This window comes from Typopeltis vanoorti, chromosome 4 (assembly GCF_054136105.1).
Source record: "Typopeltis vanoorti isolate ZY-2024b chromosome 4, IOZ_Tvanoo_1.0, whole genome shotgun sequence".
NCBI classification, from domain to species: Eukaryota; Metazoa; Arthropoda; class Arachnida; order Uropygi; family Thelyphonidae; genus Typopeltis; species Typopeltis vanoorti.
The window spans coordinates 150752263-150771525 of record NC_143552.1 but is presented as its reverse complement, the minus strand read 5'-3'; the positions used below and the strand labels follow the sequence as shown (position 1 = coordinate 150771525).

Here is a 19263-nt window from a genome sequence, read left to right as displayed (position 1 = left end):
TACATTTTTTCTTTTACTTGCAGCATATTGAAAAAACTGTTTGGTTGATTCTCTTTAGCTTGCATGGCTAATTTCCTTTCATAATCCAGTTTTGCTTTTCTTACCATACTCGTTACCTTTCTGGCCTGTGCGTTATACTGTTCATGGGGCGTCACCTTTCTGCTTAAATTCCCTCCACAGTTGTTTATTTTTTTGCAGCTCAAGCTTAATGGTGTTATTCATCCATTTAACCCCTACTTGATTTACTATCCAGACTAGGTATACAATCAGCCATTACCTCCATTAAATGCTCCTTTATTGCTTCCCATGCACTATCAACCTCTAGCCCTTGCAGTTTTACATGCCATGGCACTGAACCCAAGCAATCTCCTAAGCTTGTCATACTTACCAGCCTGGTAATTTCACATGTACCCTTTATTAATTGAAAATTGCACACATTTAGCCATCTCCCAGGTGGCTCTCACCAATTGGTGGCAACATGGTCATATTCATTACAGTCAAATTCTCAGATGCAATTACTAGGTCAAGCACTCTCGAACCCCTAGTATATTCCATTACATGCTTCTTAGGTAGTTATCCCTTAATAACTATATAAAATCCAATTCCTTCCTCCCATGTGTCCTCTCCTCCTTCCAATCAATGTTACCATAGTAATAATTACCCCCCCCCCTTCCACTCATTGCGTCTGTTTGCATATTCATACTATCTCCACCATCTATTCCATAACCTGGTCTATAGCAGCACTCAACTGTATATTTTATTCCACTAGTCTCAATCTCACACCAAATAGCCTCAAATGTGCTCTCTTCACTATCCTGCAGTTCAACTTCAATTCTCCTTGGCTATAGTTCATCAGCTATCATCAGTAACACTCCTCCTCCATTCTTTTCTCTCTGTCCTTCCTAAACACACTATACCTTTCACAATCTATCCCACTAGCTATATGATCCTCTGTCAGCCATGTTTCTCTAATGCTAATAACCTGTGTCCAGGAAGAGCCAAGGCCAAAAATTCTTCCTTCTTGTTCCTGATACTCTTGGCATTAGTATACATGAAGTGCAGAAGCCTGTTACTCCCACCCATATCTTGATGCCTTATACTAACTGTCCCATTCTGATTTGTTTCCTTCGTACCAGCTCAGGCATATTATACACATTCTTACACTCAATTGTCTCTCCGATATCTGCATACCCCCCCCCCCCAATAGCTCTAGTTTCCCTGATTCTGCATATCCACTTTCACTTCATTCAGCAACATTTTTTCCAGTCTCAGCATACCAGATCCATTCAGATGCAAACCATCCATCTTATATAAGTCCTTTTGCCCATCAAACTTACTCCATACGTCCACAAACTCCACACCACTCCTCCTGCATAACCTGTGTATAAGATCATTTGCAATTATGACCCTCCTTCTCAACTCTTCTCTATCATACAGCAGCAACAGATTTGGGATTAAATTAATCCCAAATTCACAGCAGTTAATAACCTCAGTACTACTTACAGTTGACTCTGTCACCTGTCTCCCTAACATATCCCATTTCCCAGTTTTTTGACCATTTACTCTGTTCTTTATCAATAAATGTTCTAAATGCCAAGTGCCCAATCCATTTAAGTGCAGACCATCTCTCTTAAAATACTCCTTCGTTTTATCAAACGCATCCCAGACATTCATAAAATGAGTATTCAGTTTCATTTCTTTGCAGAAGCTTTGAAACAATCTTGACATCGTTCCATTTACTATAATTGCTTTTTTGTTTAATTCATCACTATCAAATCTTGGTAGTACACTCATGATCTTTCCACTCTCGCTCTTTGCATTCATTGCTATCATTAAATCCTTCAAATCCTGTCTCTTCAAATCTTTTGCTACCTAGATCATTTGTCCCTATAAGTGCAATAATCTCACTCGCTCTATCTTTCTGCAATTTCACAGCCTCAGTTCTATCCTTAATCTTTGACCCAGGATAACACGCTTTAATTACTCTACCATCCTTCACACCCTTAATTATAGAATCCCCATACAGCACAATATCTTTTCTGCTCCTTTTTAACTTGACATCCTATACCCCCCCACTGATGCTTGTTTTTGTTTCTGATCTTCTCCCACACTCTTTTGTATATCGCTCAGCAATCTCTGTGTATGTATTTCTGCACTATTTATTCTATGCACACACACACACTCATTTAATCCGTTACTAAATAATCTGTCATTCTCATTCTATGTCATTTTTAATCCCCCCATACTTTCTATTCTATAAAAAAACATTAGAACATATTGGAATGCTGAAATGTAGACTATACAATTTGGTCAGATCAAAATTATAAAATATATTAGTCATTTAAAAATATCTGTTCCTTTGTCTCAGGAGAACTTGCACAACACAGTTTACTCCACATGCTTCTATCAGTTACATTGGGATGTGGCTGCACCTAACTGTAAAGTCTTGATGATCACTTAAACTTGGGACATTAGACAAACCGGATGTATCATCATATATTACACTAAAACTTTGGTGTTTATACGAGTTAATTGATGCAGGCAAAACAGTTGATACATTAGAAGATGTGAAATGGACTGCATTATCTTTCATTTCTACCTTGGCATCAGATTCAAGAAATGATACCATAGACACACAAGATGATAAAGATGTTAAGAATCTGGATTGACATCTCTAGCAACTACAGAAGAAATGGTTGACTCAGATGACATATCAAAACTAGAAAATAAAGGATTGATGTCATCACTATCCAAGATTTTGATTGGCAGTTGAGAATTAACTGTAGCATCAGAAACTGAATGGGACAATAGACTGGTATGCACACATTCGTCTGAATTGATGAAAGGATTGTTGTCATCACTACCCAGGATTTTGATTGGTAGGTGAGAATTAGCTGAAGAATCAGAAACTAGGGACAATACACTGGTATATACACTTCACTTGACTTCACCTTCAGCATCTAGATCAAGGCCACTTGAATGTTGATTTAGATGACCATACTCATTTGGCAAGTCATCTATAACAGTGTCACTTGAGTTGTCAGATGTTGTTTTCAAATATTTACCCAGTTTAATTTTATTGAGTGGGATAGAAACCATCGTTTCGAGATGTTTAATCTCTGACAACGGCTGCCTTACATTACCTATATCAGACTTTTTGGCCATTTGACTCGTAACGTTCAGATCTAAGTCCATCATAGGACGTTTTGACAATTTCCCTTGTTGACTCTTACTTATCTATGTTTCCTTCTTTGAATGCAGTTTTCTTTGGCCGGACACAATATGACTATACTGGCTTGGTTTCCCTGCTTCTTGACGTTCATTACTTGAAGCTTCCTGCTGTGTGCCTTCCACAGAATCATAGTGCTTATTAGCAACTTCCAAAAAATCCTTCATTTTTAGCAACTCCAGAGCTTTTAACAATGATAGAAGCATATCGTGTGAAATTAATTTCTCCATGGTACATATATTGGACCATCAACCTTAAGTCATTAAAGTTTATATCACTTAATGTCACAACAGGATGATTACTTGAGTTCTCTAAAAGTAAGAAGATAGCTGTATAGAAGAGAGCTGCTTGCAGATAGAACTACTTTTGAGCCTTAAGGATCATTTCCTCACACGATATTAAGTGGGATAGAAACGATGGTTTCTATCCCACTTAATAAAATTAAACTGGGTAAATATTTGAAAACAACATCTGACAACTCAAGTGACACTGTTATAGATGATTTGGTGACTTGCCAAAATGTTACATCCACCAAACTTTCACTAGCAAGTAATTTTTTTAAAAGCACTTAATATATTATCTTTGTGATTGTGCTCTTTCAAGCAAATTTTCTATGATCTTGTTATCATATTGAGTTCTGAACTAGCATTAAAATAATAAATTCATATTAAGATTCTTTAACCAGAGAATTTGGATTCTTTAAAGTACCATGCCCCTAACTACTTAAAAAACTGCAGGAATTGCCAAAATGCTTCATCAAACACATCATGACAGAGACAACATTAAACAATAAAAATACGTTGCTTCAAGAGAATTCTCTTATACGTTGCTCTGATTTGTTGTTAACTGGAATATAAATTGTAAGATAACTTGCCATAACTAGCTAATCTCTAGTCCTCTGAGTTGTTGTTAACTAGAATATTAATTGTAAGATAACTTGCCATAGCTAGTTAATCTCTTTATGAGTAAATTAGTCTCGGCAATTTGGTTTTCCTAAGCAGAGAAGTAACAGAGTAAATATATTGTTTAGTCATTTAATATTGAAAAGAGAAAGTTTGTTTCTTTATACCGAAAGGATAGATAGAGAGGGAGAGTAACCCCCCTATCGCTTATTTAATGTACTTTATTTTAAATGTAAATAAAATGTGTTTTAATTATATGTCTATAGAGTGCCACCCGATTGTTTATTTTACAATGCACTGTTCCTAAAAAAAATATCGGACTTGTGAGTGGGAAACCAAGTGAGATAACCGAACTGTATAGTTGAGTGCAAATAGACCATGGCCATTTGTGTAAAGTTTTACTGAAGGAATTTGTGTTAGAGAAAGAGAAATCAACCGGCTGTATTACTGAGTTTTATGCCAGTTAAAAGATATTAGTGGCGCAGTCTCAATAAAATAAATTTTCTAGTATCCATAGGCATAAGACTCGTAGTGCGAAAGGTAGATAAACATAGTATGCAATAGTTTAAGCAAGAAAGGTTACGAGAGAGAAAGTGCACTGCTGATTAGAATAACTGTATTTCAAAGGCACAGTAACCAAGCAGGCTTTATAAACAGCAAGTAATAGCATGCACAGTTTACAGTATGTTATGAAGTCAGTGCCTTATTTATATTGAATTTACTTTATTCCTCCTACCATTTTTTTGCTCTCTACTAGTGCCTTCGTGTTCAACTCCTTCAAACTGTGTATGCCATCAATAGCATGAAATATCTTGATTTACTCATTAAATACTTGAGCTATATCTTCTTATGGGAAGACTTTGGTAAGAACATAGAAAATAAATATCAGAAAGAAAAAATTCTGGAGGCTATTGAAAAAGCTTACAAATGGAGGAGAGAGAACTGTAAAAGGAATCAGATGATAAAAGTAACTTGAAAACTGAAGATAAATATATTCTAGATGTCTGGTGTGATTACGCAGTGACAACATGGAGGCAGAAACACTCAATAGGAATGCAGTCAGGAAGAGGAATACACATTAATACTTGAAGTAGAAAAAACCATTAAAAACCTGAAATGTGGATGGGTAGATGATATTCGACCAGAAATGCTCAAATATGGAAGTGTAAACGTTGTATGGTAGCTAATGTTCCCTCTAATTTTTGCTGGCCCATGTGTGTATGAAAAATATTTTGTGCACAGTTTCCAGTTTCACACTCGATGTGTGCACTAATATATTTCTGATATTAATGTTGCCCTTTTTTTCCATAGCTATAACCTGTAAAATTACTAGCTAAATTAATTCACTAAATCCACATAGCTATAAAAATCCATTACTGTTTCCATGAGTTCGAATGAGCATACTGTCTAGATCTGCATTTCCATTGAACCCTTGTATACCATGAGATGTCACTAGGAGTTCAGCGAGATATCGTTATGTAAAAAACATTGTATAATTAGTGAATCAGTGAATCCCTGTATAAAAGTTATGTTTGTTTTATACAGGGATTCACCGAGAACAAGAAAATTATTTTGAGTAGTTCCTTCAGGATAAAGAGATTGAGAAAAGCTGGTCTAGACAGTAGATACTTATCAAATATGCCTCTGCAACTTGCTGACATCAATGTCAGTTTGCTCACACGTCACAGGATAAAAGTGACTAATTAGTGTATTAAGTTGAAATGAGTTGGAGTAATATTGGTGTGGAGACATTTGGAGAAATTGCAAAATAAGTGACAAGTATGATTTATCATATAATTTGTTTTCATAGTATGTTCAACATTATTAACTGCACATTAAAAATTCTGAAATCAAAAATGTGCATGCAGTTATTACGCATGTGGGCTTCATTTTAGAAAGAATTTCGGTGGCTACACTGGTGTAGCCACCGATATTCAGGAAGCCTGGTTAGAGGGTCAAATTCCAGAAGATTTTTGTAGAGAGCTCTTATAGTACCCTTACCAGAAACATTCAGTAGGGAATGTTTCTGGTATGATTCTGTGCATTAATATTTCTCACACATTGGCAGATATGCTTGAAAAGGTTAAGAAAAATTCTTAAGGGAAGATTGGAGAAGCAAAAATCAACTTTTTGCTTTTTAAGATAGTTGAGAAATCATGGAAATATAACAAAGATATATATTTAAGTTTTGTAGATCTGGAAAATGCATATGAGAAGATGGCAAGAGAAAAGCTGTTCAAAACGCTAGTTACACTGCCTTGGAAAGAAGTCAACGGATGCTATAGTGTGAGGAACAAGCATCCACAGTACCTGCCTTAATAAGACAGACTTCCTTTCGCTGTGGTGACTGCAGCAATCCTACGGGGAATGCTTTCCACAAGCATATGATAGCGAACGATGCAAATTTTGGTCCATTCTTCCTGTAGGCATGTAAAGAGGTCCTGGATTGTTGTGGGAAGGATGTCCCTTGACCTCAGCTGACACTCCAGTTAATCCCACAGATGTTCATTAGGGTTGTGATCAGAGCTCTGTGGCTAGTCAAGTGTGGTGATCATGTCCAGAAACCATGCAATTAGCAGCAGCCTTATGATACAGTGCTTTGTTTCTGAAAGAGGTAATAATCAGTTCTGTAGAAAAGCCACAAAGTAAGATGCATTGCATTGTCCAGAATGTTCAAAAACCTCTGAGTTCATGTTAAGAAAAATTCTTTAGACCTCTATTTGTAGTACTACAAATAGAAGTCTAAAGCCATACCAGGAAAAACAGGACCATAGCATCGCATCTCCACCTCTGAATTTCATAGTTGGGGTTATGTCCTTTGGTAAGAGATGTTCACCAGGCATGTGCCACACCCACACCTGTCCATCTACTTGGTAGAGGGTATAGCATAATTCGTCACTCCATAACACAACTTTCCAAGCTTCCACGTACAATTGTACGCTCTTTGCACCACTGAAGATAACACTGCATGTTGGTTTAGGTAATGTGGGGCTTGCATATTGTGGTCCTACGATGGAAACCAGAGTCTTGGTTCTGAATGTTTTTGTGCAGATTTGTGTTCCAGTCGATGCTCAGAACTCTGCATTTAATGTATTGGCAGACGAATGGTGTTTTTTTACTTATTATCCTTTGTAGCATCTTACGGCCACATTTGGTGAGTGCAGTGTATTATCCACTGCACGTAGCAGTTGACTTGCTGTGTCTTCATCTCAGTATGGTATCACTGAATATTCACATGGTATGGCACAATTTGTCAACAATTTGCTGAACAGATAGGCCTGCAACATGGCATCCTATCATAACACCTCTTTCAAATCCCATCAGTTCCCCTTCTCTCAGCCCTTTCACCCAAACACAATTGCACTGACTTGGGAGCATCATATTTCTCCAATTTATACTGGCTACACACAAGTGACTCATTACATGGTGCAATGCATCTTACCCATGGGAGTGTCCATCTTCTTCTTTCCATGTGGTGAATGTGATGTAAATAGACATTATATTGTGCAAGTCTGTGTTTAAATTTCACGTTAGCAGTTAGAATTGAAGGAAGTACAGAAAGATGGTTTGATAAATCAGGTTTGAGACAAGAGTGTGCATTATCTCCACTGTTATTCATTATCTATATGGGTTACGTTATGAAGGAAACTGGTAATAAACCCAATTGTTAATCTCAGCTCATTACTTTATGCAGATGGCAGTATGAGGAACAAACAGCCATGGTGCCCACCTTAATAAGATATCGGACCAGCTTCATTTCCTAGAAAAGAGTGTTCTTTGCCAGGATGTCAGGAAAAAGACCCAAAGGAGATCTACCAAGATCTATGTGAATTGATACATTAAAAGAATTCAAATATAAGATATGACAATATTGAAGTATTGACAGATAATAGATAACTTTGGAGGACAATTGTCGATAGAAAGTTAGTAATGATGCGACTTTTTCATGTAGTATTTTAATGTTCTGTAAACCCCAAAGCGTACATGTTAAGTTGATAACTATATCTTCCACTATATTTACTTGGCTACTGTTTCCATTAACTAATATCATTTGCCCATAGTACCATAATCATTCTTTCAGCTGATCAATAGATTGAAATAATTCCATATAATTTTATATTTTGCTAATTTTTTTTAATTGGCTGTTTTAATCCAAGAAAATTGAGCTTGCAAAGACATTATATTGTTTTTATTATTTATTCAAGTGCAAGAAAAAGTTTGCATTGAAGTTCTTTCATGACTAAGCTGCTTGTATAAAGAGGTTGATAATGTGTATCATATTAACATGTTGGCTTGATGACCATATGAAGGATTACATGAGCCTGAAACCTTACTTTGTCCAATCAAGCATTTTTTATTTAAAGTCACTTCAGGCTTGCTAGTAATGTTGTGATATTATTGGATGATTTATTTATTTATTCATATGGAGTTTCCTCCCTTTACTACCCCGTCCCTATTGGGGCGAGTTGAGCTCCCTTGGGGTTAAGTATTTATGGCTGTAGATCCATGTGTGTTCACAGGGCCGGTTCGCCTGCTTGCGGGATGAAAAACCCCAGATAAACCGGGGAGGACCCTGCTGTCCACTCCCAAGACCGGCTAACCTGGCTATAGCTGAGGAAGATCCTTAAGCTCCTCACGTCGGTGACGGGAATCGAACCCAGGACACGCCTTCCCCAAGCATATGGTTGCAAAGCCACTAGGCTAACCGCATGGACATTATTGGATGATAAAAATCATCTACCACCTGAAGACTGGTGGTGCAAACCTTCAAATCCTCTTTTTCCTGACTTGACCTTGACTCATGGTTTTCATGAATACATCTTTTTTCCCAATTGCATGCTTTTCTATCTCAAAGACAGCATATGTGTATATTTGCTTTGATATTCTATGTGGGTGTGTTCAGGAGATTCAAGGATGGACATGCAAGTGTGTGTGCATGCATGCCTGCACGTCCATCCCTGAATCTCCTTTTTTTCCCTTAAAATTTCTCGTTCAATAAGTAGCAATGCTGTAATATCAGAGTTGGGTGTAGTTTATTATTATTATTATGAACTACTCCATGGTCCTTAGACTCATTGAGAGCGGTCCTAAACATCAAGCCAGCTACTGTCCAACATTCGTGTAGTATCTATCTAACTTTGCTTTGAACTCATTCACAATCATGACATCCACAACAGAATCTGGCAACCTGTTCTGCTCATTCACCACTATCCAAGCAAAAAATCTAGTCTTTACACCCTTTCTAACTACACTCTTATTCAGTTTTCAAGGATGGTTCCTAGTTCTCCCACCATCAGACCTGTTCTGAAAAATTTCCTCTCTATTAATCTTGTAAAAACCCTTCAGTAATTTGTATGTCTCAATCACATCACCCATTTTCTGCCTGTCAACCAATTTCTGTACCCCACAAATTTTCGACCTGTCCTTATAAGGTTCATTCTATAGACCTACTATCTTGGATTTCTAAAGAAATCCAGTTGACTAGATCTGTTTGCTAGTCAAGATGGGATCTTACAAGGCTCGATAGGTATAATAACTTGTTTGTTTCTACTTGTCAAGGTATTTTTCAATAATCAAGTAATCTGGTAAGCTGCTTTAGCCACTTTTGCAGTATTCCCTCTAAACGTAAACTACCTATCCACTAACACTCCCAAGTCTGGCTTCAATTTCCTAGAGTACCATCAATGTGGCATACAGCTGGTAATCTTTTCATCCCCAAATTTATAACCTTACACTTTGTCACATTAAAATGACATCCATTCTACTTTTCCAGACTATCTATCCAAATCGTCCTGCCAAATTTTGACCATCCGTATTAACTATTGCTCCACCCAGTTTTACATCATAAGCAAACAACTGAATAGTTCCCCTCAGATCCTTTCCTATGTCGTTAATGTACAAATTAAATAGTAGTGGCCCATGAGCAGGTCCTGTAGCATGCCACAGGACCTGCGCTGTGGCATACCTGTGATACTGGACTCTGCTCCTGAATAAACTACTCTCTGATATCTGTCCATCAACTACCCTCTTATCCACTTCATCAACTTTATATCCATTCCCAGGTGCTGCAATTTACTGATTAGAATTCTGTGTGGTATCCTGTTCAAGCCTGTTTGCAAAAGCTTTTGCAAAGTTCAGCAGTATCATTTTAAACCCATTACCTTTTTTTCAACTCATCTGTCTCAGTATTAAAAATACATGAGTAAATTACTCAAGCATGACATTCCCTTTCAAAATCATTCTACCCACCCCTTACAATATCCCATTTATATTTATCCATTCCTGTATTTTGCTCTAGACCAACTCCTCCAGTTCCTTGACAACTCCTGATATGCTGATCGGTCAGTAATTTACTACATCAGTCTTGGAGCTGCCTCCTTTATGCAATGGAACTGTTTCCCCCCTCTTTCCACTGCCTTGAGACTAAATCAGAGCTGAGACTTTGATGAAATAACATGGTCGAAGGCATTGCCAATTTTCAAGTGCCTTCTTGTAAAACTTGAGCTAGCATACCATCTAATCCTATAGCAGTATTCACATGAAGGTTCTCTAATTTGCTATACACTTCTAGTTCATTTACTTCAATTTCCATATAAGCCTTTGCCTCTCATGTTACTGCAATATCTCCACCTGGATGATATAATCTTGCACGGTATTCACTTAGTAATTTACTATTTCAACTAATTCAGTAACCTCCTACTATTGGCATTTCAATAAAATCATTCTGCTATAAACATTCTTCCTTTTACTTGCAACATACTGAAAGAAAACTGTTTGGGATTACCTTTGGCCTGCACTGCTAATTTCCTTTCATGCTCTGCTTGTGCCTTTCTTATCCTTCTTGCCTGTTCTTTGTACTCTTCATGTGCTTGCAGGTCATCTTTTTCCTTGAATTCGGTTCACAATTTTTTTTTTTTTTTTTTTTTTTTTGTAGCTCCAGCCGAATGATGGTATTACATTCATTTAGCTTCCACTTGATTTATTTTCCTGACTAGGTATGCAGTCTGCTGTTACTTCCCTCAAACACTCCTTTACCATTTCCCATGTCCTATCAACATCCATCCCTTGCCCAAGCAATCTCCTAAACTTGTCATACTTACCAACCCTGTAATTTCACATACATCCCCCCCTCCCTCTTAACTGAAAATTCCACACATTTGGCCATATGATCAATTGGTGGCAGTGTGGTCATACTGGTTATAGATAATTTCTCTGCAATTACTAACTGTCAGATTTTAGGGAAAGACAATGCATACTAGAATATTAATTAAAAACTTTAATTAATATTTCCTATATTTTGGTAATGTTACATTATCATCTTCAGGTAACATAAAATAATGATATGTGCATGCAAGTACTAACACTAAATAAGTATTGCTGAAGAAAATAACTGAAGTCACTTTCCTTAGACCTATCTGGAGTATTATTATTATTGCCCAAGACCCCATTGAGTCAGACTCATCTGGGAGGTCCTTTTATCATACAACTTATCATACTGTGCTTTAAACACACTCAAATTCTCTGCAGATGCCACACTCTTAGGCAAGGCATTCCAATCATTCACAACTCTGCATGAAAAAAGCCTGCTTCTCACTCCCCTATTCACATCCTCTTTATACAGTTCCTAGGGATGACCTCTGGTTCTCCCTGATCTCCCACTATTTTCTGTAGAACCTCTCCAGCATTGATCCTATAACAACCCCTTTCCAACTTGTAGGTCTCTATCATATCTCCTCTCTTCCTCCTGTTCACCAGACTGCAAGTTGCATCTTCTCAATCTTTCCTCATACTCGACATTCCAGAGGTTAGAAACAACCTTAGTTAGTTGCCTCTGGACCCCTTTCCAGCATCTCTTCATCCTTCTGAAAAACCAAGTGACCAAATCTGGGCACATAGTCCATGTGTGGCCTAATCAAAGCCTTATACAATGAATTAAGAATCTCCCTACTTCTACAAGTCAGTGTCCTCCGTATCATGCCCGGAAGCCTTTGTGTTGTCTTCACAATTTTATTCCCCCTAAATTTTAGATCCTTATCCACTATCACCCCCAGATCTCTTATTTCCTCTACTTCCAACAATATATTCTCACCAAGCATAAATTCTGCATCCCATCTTTGTTTTCCAAATTTTAAAACCTTACATTTTGCAACATTGAACTTGCATCCCCATTCCCAGGTCCCTTGTAGTTGCAAACTGTCTTATGGCCAAACAAGCAGGACAGCTAATATCAGGATATCTGAACATGAAGACCATATCCGGTTCCACCAATACAGCCACTCAGGACTTGCTGACCATGCTTTGTGGACACCTGCCATAAAATACGCTGGAAGAAAGCCACTTGACTACACCACAGCAAGTATAAATATGAGAGATTATTCCTGGAATCAGCCTCTGCTCTAAAATAAACTCCCCAAACCACAACAAATTTGGATGCATGAGACTGCCCCAAATATAGGAAGCTTGCATTCTAAGAACATCAACTCAACAATCAAGACAACCCAATTTAGCCCATTAGGGGGCACCTTTAGACTTCAGTTGTTTTCTTCAGCCATATTTGTTTAGTGTTAGTGGCTGTGTGCACATATCATTAATTTATGTTCCATGAAGATGGTAATGTATCCAAAATATAGGAAGTCCTAACTTATTTAAGTTAAGGGATATTACATCCCATATTGTTTCTTAGCTGGATATAGAAACTATATAAAGTTCGGCGATTCCAAGCATAAGCAAATACCTGGATAATGCAACACCTGACCCATTTGGTAGTGCAAACTGAGGCAACTCATAGTCAGGGTGGAGCAAGCCCTGATCACTATTCTTGGTATTTACCCATAATGTGAACTTAGCCCCTAGGAGCTGTATTACTGTTCTACATTATGAGAGGTCACTACCCAGACTGGTGTCAACCTTTATTGAGGTCTCATCAGTGAGTAAACTTGGTATTAACTAGGTCTACCTACTCACTGATGAGACCTCAATAAAGGTTGAAACCGGTCTGGGTAGTGACTTTCTCTCATAATGTAGAACAGTAATACAGCTCCTAGGAGCTAAGTTCACATTATGGGTAAATACCAAGAATAGTGATCGGAGCTTGCTCCACCCTTATTATGAGTTGCCTCAGTTTGCACTACCAAATGGGTCAGGTGTTGCACTATCCAGGTATTTGCTTACGCTTGGAATCGCCAAACTTTATATAGTTTCTTATTTGGCTAAGAAACAATATGGGATGTAATATCCATTAACTTAAATAAGTTCATGTCGCCGAATTGAAGCTTTTGGCTCTTCATATAATTAGGAAGTATTAACGTTTTTAATTAATATTCTAGTATATGTTGTCTTTGCCTAAAATTTGACAGTTATGTATTACCAACGTATAAGTTTATCTACAAGAATCTGCAATTACTAGATCTAACACTCTCAAACTCCTAGTACATTCTATTGTTAGTTTGGCCTGAATAAAAATGTCCTTACATTTTTTTGAATCTGTTTCCATAGTTGAAGACCCCCCCCCCATAAAAATTACCCACCTGCCCCTCATAGAACTTATTTGCTGATGCATGCTATCCCCATCATCCTTTACATTATAATTTTAAACTAAAATAGAAGAGAGTCTTATCTCACTATTATGTCATCTGGTTTGTTGGTAGCAGTGGTTATGCTAGTATGTGTGTGTGTAGGGGATGTGAAAATCAATCATAAAGATGTAAGAAGGGAAGAAAAAAGTTTAAATTGAGCTGAAAGAATTTGGAATCATTTGAAGACTGGAATGAGTTAAGAGGGATTTTGTACATTGAAAGAGGACTCATTGCCATGCTCATCATGGTTGTCAGATTGTTTATAAAGGGGAAGGACGAGACACGACAAAAAATGGCATGTTATGGTGATCACTTATATTTACTTTAAACTTCCGGTTGACTCATATTTTTATTAGTAATTTTAATGCTTGACAATTTGTCATATGATGGAAAGATAAAGTGAGTTCTGCATTATGATATAAATTATGCATATTGCTAATTTTTTAAAATTAATTATCTTTATTTTTAAATTTAGGATTCTCAAAAGCAAAAGAGGTCATTTGAACAGAAGGCTTCAGAGACAAAGTGGAAGAACAGGAAAAAGTTGCATGAGAAAAATGGAAAAATCATTAGTTTTAGACAGGTAAGTTATTTTGATATTAAGCATCCATATTCCAAATTATTGCATATTACTGTTATAAATTCATTTTAGAATTCTTAAAATTAATTAAATTCTGGTACACTTATGTTGTATAGTTGACAATAAACTATATCATATCCAGCCGAAGTGAAGAATGAAATATATGATTAACTACTTGGATTACACAAGCATTTAAATATGTTACTTTCATATGCATTATGCAGAACACATTCAAATGCATGAAGCATATCTTTGTCTTAAATTATCATTAGTCCTTTAGAGACCAGTTTCTGATTTTATGATCTTATCATTGGAAAGCTAGACTTGTATTGGAAGCTAACTCAGTGCTGAAGTCTCATTAATAGCAAAAGTGGGTAATAATTATATTTTTATTATGAATTTAAGATCAGTGTAGCACGTTTTTGTGAAAGTGAATTCTGCATTATGGGATATTGAAACAACTTGTAGTGGAGTCATTGCTCTTTTATCCAATAGCCTTTGAATTCTACTGTAGCATAAATGTTTGTGAAGATGATAGGTAAGGTAATATTTATGTTGCTGCTGTGATTACCCTTCTACATGATACTTCTTAAAATTGTTTCACAAGTCTGTGATTGTGAATGTTATTCAGTATGCAAAGTGTTATTTGCTTTCATTAGTGTAAAATATGGATGAAACCAAGAATAGTTTCTTGTTGCATATCTTACAGTATCCATCCCTGTCTAGTTGACCAAGAGGATAGCTACTCTCTATAGGGTTTGAATTCCACTGCAGCTTAGATGTTTGCAAAGCTATTCGGTGATTTGTATTGCTGCTGCGAACCTTTGCTGCTTGGTACTTTATCAGACCACTTCAGGTTTTCAGTACACATAGGGTAGTGGTAATTTCACATTAGGCTATGGAAATAATGTCACCTAAAGTCTTTCATAAACATCCATGTCACAGTATAATTTGAATATAATCTCTTGGTTGGAGAGCAGACACTTGCAGACAGACTAGGTCTCTGTTGACTCCTAATTTTCTTCAGAGTCAAATATTTTTGCTCTCCATTTTTTGAATATCATCTTCATTTTCATCAGTTGGTTGAATATAGCCTGTGAGCCATATCCAGCCATCTGATGCTTTCATACCAGCCGACCAGTTTATAATGAAATTAATATTTAAATATATCTGGTGTTTAAGGGTCAAAGCTGTATAACTGAGAGGAGACCTCCACATAGCCTTTAAAGGAATGTGGAGAACTGACCAGGGCTTCTGACCTAATGTCCAATCCTCACCTTCTCGTGGTGCACCCTGTTGGGTATCTACTTTGATACTGAACGAACGAGGATTGGCTGGCAATTTGGGATTTAGCCGACCAAATTGTATTCTTATTGGTTAAACCAAAATATAAAAAATGATGGTACAACATGACAAAATTTCATTCCGGCTGGGGCGTCGCCCGGTTAAACAAGGCCCCCGTTGTTTTCGCCAGGGATTCAGGGCGAACAGCGAAAAGTCAGTTACTGGAACAAATCTGAAAACAAACCTCAACTCAACATCACCAGAGTTAAAGATCGGTACTATCAACGTAAGAAGCCTGAATGGCAAAGAAATGGAGCTAGCTGAGGAATTAGATAAGTACCAGATCGACATAATAGGGGTGACTGAAACAAAAAAGACCAAAACTGGTGAGATCTTTCTGAGCAATAAATACAAAATGTTATATTCAGGCAATGACAATCAAGGAAAAGAAGGAGTAGATTATTTAGAAGATTAGCCTCGTATTCAACACAAAATACGAGGCTAATCTTGAATGGCAGTCAGTGTCAAGTAGAGTAATGTGGGCAAATATGAAAATGGGGAACTGGACAATGAGACTTATTTGTGCCTATGGTCCCACAGAAGGTTCTACTAAGGTAGAAGTGGAGGAATTTTTTGGAGCTTTAGAAAAAGTAACTGACACAATGAAAAAGGAAAAGTTGGTCCTTGTTGGGGATCTAAATAGTAGAGTAGGAAATGATTGTGAGACATACAAAAATATTATGGGAAAATTTGAAGAAAAGAGCAAAGCTAATAATAATGGCAAATATCTGTTGGATTTCTGCTCAGGACATGGACTGGTTATTACTAACACCATGTTCCAACATAAAAATGTGCACAAATTCACATGGAGAGAAGAGGCTAGGAATAAGAAAAGTTTCATTGATTATGTTATTGTTGATACTGACGTTTTCTCCCTAGTGCAGGATACCAGAGTGTACAGAGGATTAGGATTTGAAATTGGAAGTGATCACTATTTAGTCTTGAGCAGGATTAAATTGATTTTCATATTGAAAAGAATAACCATCATCACCATCATCATCATCTAATTCATGCCATGTACTCTCAAGGGGTGTACAGGATATGATGTACTAAATGAAAAAAACTACATCATTATTAATATCCTTTCTACAATTTTCCTCCAAATCAGTTTGTTACTTGTCAAGACTCCAACATTATCAGATCTTATAATTCTATCGTCTAAAGCACTTTGTACTGTATCAATCCACCTACATCTTGGTCTTCCTCTGGGTCGTTTTGCTGCCAACCTGGCGGAGAACACTTCTTTTGCTAATCTTTCCTCGCCCATTCTGTTTAAGTGACCATACCACCTGAGATTAACTCTACTAACACATTCCTGGATGCTGACAATGTCAAGTTCTTTCCTAATATCCTCGTTTTTAATATGATATTGCCATTTAATATGATGTTTTCTCCCTGGTGCAGGACACCAGAGTGTACAGAGGATTTGAAATTGGAAGTGATCACTATTTAGTCTTGAGCAGGATAAAATTGAATTTCATATTGAAAAGAATAACATGTAAGAAAGTTTTAAAGCGAATAAAAGTTGAGCAGCTCTCAGATGTGAACTGTAGACTAAAATACACAAAGATTATTGAAAAGAAAATGAAAGAGTTTGAGAACAGGAATCAAACCTTGGAGATTCAGTGGCAAACTCTGAAGAAAACATTAATTGATTCTGCCAGAGAGGCATGTGGTGAGGTTGTGTGCAAGGATAAAAAAATCAGAACTCCCTTGTGGACACAGGAAGTTAAAGAGGCAGTGAAGGAAAAGAAGAAAGCATATCAAAAGTTCCTGGCAAATAAGTCAGCTTTTACTCTTACAGAATACAGAGACAAATGTAAGAAAGCTAAACAGTGTGTAAAACTAGCTAAACAAAAGTCATGATATTTATTTTCTATATTCTTTGGCAAGAATATAGAAAATAAATATCAAGAAGGTGGCAAAATATTCTGGAGGTTGTTGAAGAAGCTTAGGAATGGAGGAAAGAGTGCTGTAAAAGGAATTAGAGATGATAAAGGTGAAATGAAAACAGGAGAAAAAGATATCCTTAAAGTATGGAGTAATTACTTTGAAAAACTGCTAAATGAAACAAGCAGTGATGACAGCACAGTGATAAAAAAAACACTGACCAGGCATGCAGTCAGGAATACATATCCATACTTGAAGTAGAAAAAGCCATCAAAGGCTTGAAATGTGGAAAGGCAGCAGGAGTAGATGATATTCGACCAGAAATGCTGAAGTATGGTGGTATAAGAGTCTTACAGTGGCTGTACTGCATAGTTCAGAAAGCCTGGACAGAGGGACGAATTCCCGATGATTGGAGTAGAGCTCTCATAGTACCCATATATAAAAAGGGAAATAAAACTGAACGTGAGAATTACAGAGGTATTTCCCTACTGAGTGTTCCTGGCAAGATCTATGCAAGTATACTTGAGAAACGGTTGAGAAGAATTGTGGAAGAAAAGCTTGGTGAAGAACAAGCTGGATTCAGGCCAAATAGAGGTTGTCAGGATCAGATCTTCATTTTACGACAAATAGTCGAGAAAGCATGGGAATATAACAAAGATCTGTATTTAAGTTTTGTCGATTTGGAAAAGGCATATGACAAGGTGCCAAGAGAGAAGCTATTCAATACGCTGCAGTTATATGGTGTCAATGGGGCATTATATCAAGCAATACTTAGTCTTTATTTGAGTTGTAAGTCAGCAGTTAGAATTGAAGGAAGTACAGGAAGATGGTTTAATGTTAAATCTGGTGTGAGACAAGGATGTACATTATCCCCTCTGTTATTCATTATCTATATGGATCATGTTATGAAAGAATGTGGTATTAAACCTGATATCAAAATTGGAGATGTTAATGTCAGCTCTTTGCTTTATGCAGATGATGTTATACTTCTAAATAAATCCGCTACAAGTCTGCAAGATTCTCTGACAAATTGAATAGCTGTTGTAATAGATATGGTATGAAGCTCAGCAATAAAAAGACAAAGACAATGAAAATAGACAGAATCATTGAAAATGTCAACTGTGTTGTGAATGGAGAACCTGTGGAACAAGTAAAACATTTCAGCTATTTAGGCACGATTTTTACTGAAGATGGTAAATTAAATATAGAAATAGACAACAGAATCAGAAAAGCTGGTATGGTGGGAAGTCAATTGAATAAATTCATATGGAATAAGAGAGAAATTAGTCGGAACACTAAATTAGCTGTATACAAGACTGTGTTCAAACCAATTTTAACTTATGGATCTGAGAGCTGGGTCAGAAGTAAAACACTTGACCAAAGACTAGAGACCTCAGATATGAGAGTCCTGAGAAAGATTAGAGGCATGAACAGATGGCATCAATGGGAATATCATATTAAAAATGAGGATATTAGGAAAGAACTTGACATTCTCAGCATCCAGGAATGCGTTAGCAGAGCTAATCTCAGATGGTATGGTCACTTAAATAGAATGGGAGAGGAAAGATTAGCAAAACAAGTGTTCTCTGCCAGGTTGGCAGGAAAACGACCCAGAGGAAGACCAAGATATAGGTGGATTGATATGGTACAAAGTGCCTTAGACGATAGAAATATAAGATCTGATAATGTTGGAGTCTTGACAAGTAACAGACTGATTTGGAGGAAAATTGTAGATAGGAAGTT

General features: G+C 36.9%; 1 protein-coding gene across 2 annotated transcripts in view; it reads left to right on the top strand.

The window, feature by feature from the left end:
* Positions 1-19263, top strand: part of mib2 (E3 ubiquitin-protein ligase mind bomb 2) — a 360322-nt gene that overhangs the window by 20666 nt on the left and 320393 nt on the right. For both annotated transcript variants that reach the window (XM_090392033.1, XM_090392032.1), the window contains exon 2: positions 14182-14289. The gene's annotated coding sequence lies outside the window, so the exon portion shown is untranslated. The remainder of the gene's footprint in view (positions 1-14181; positions 14290-19263) is intronic.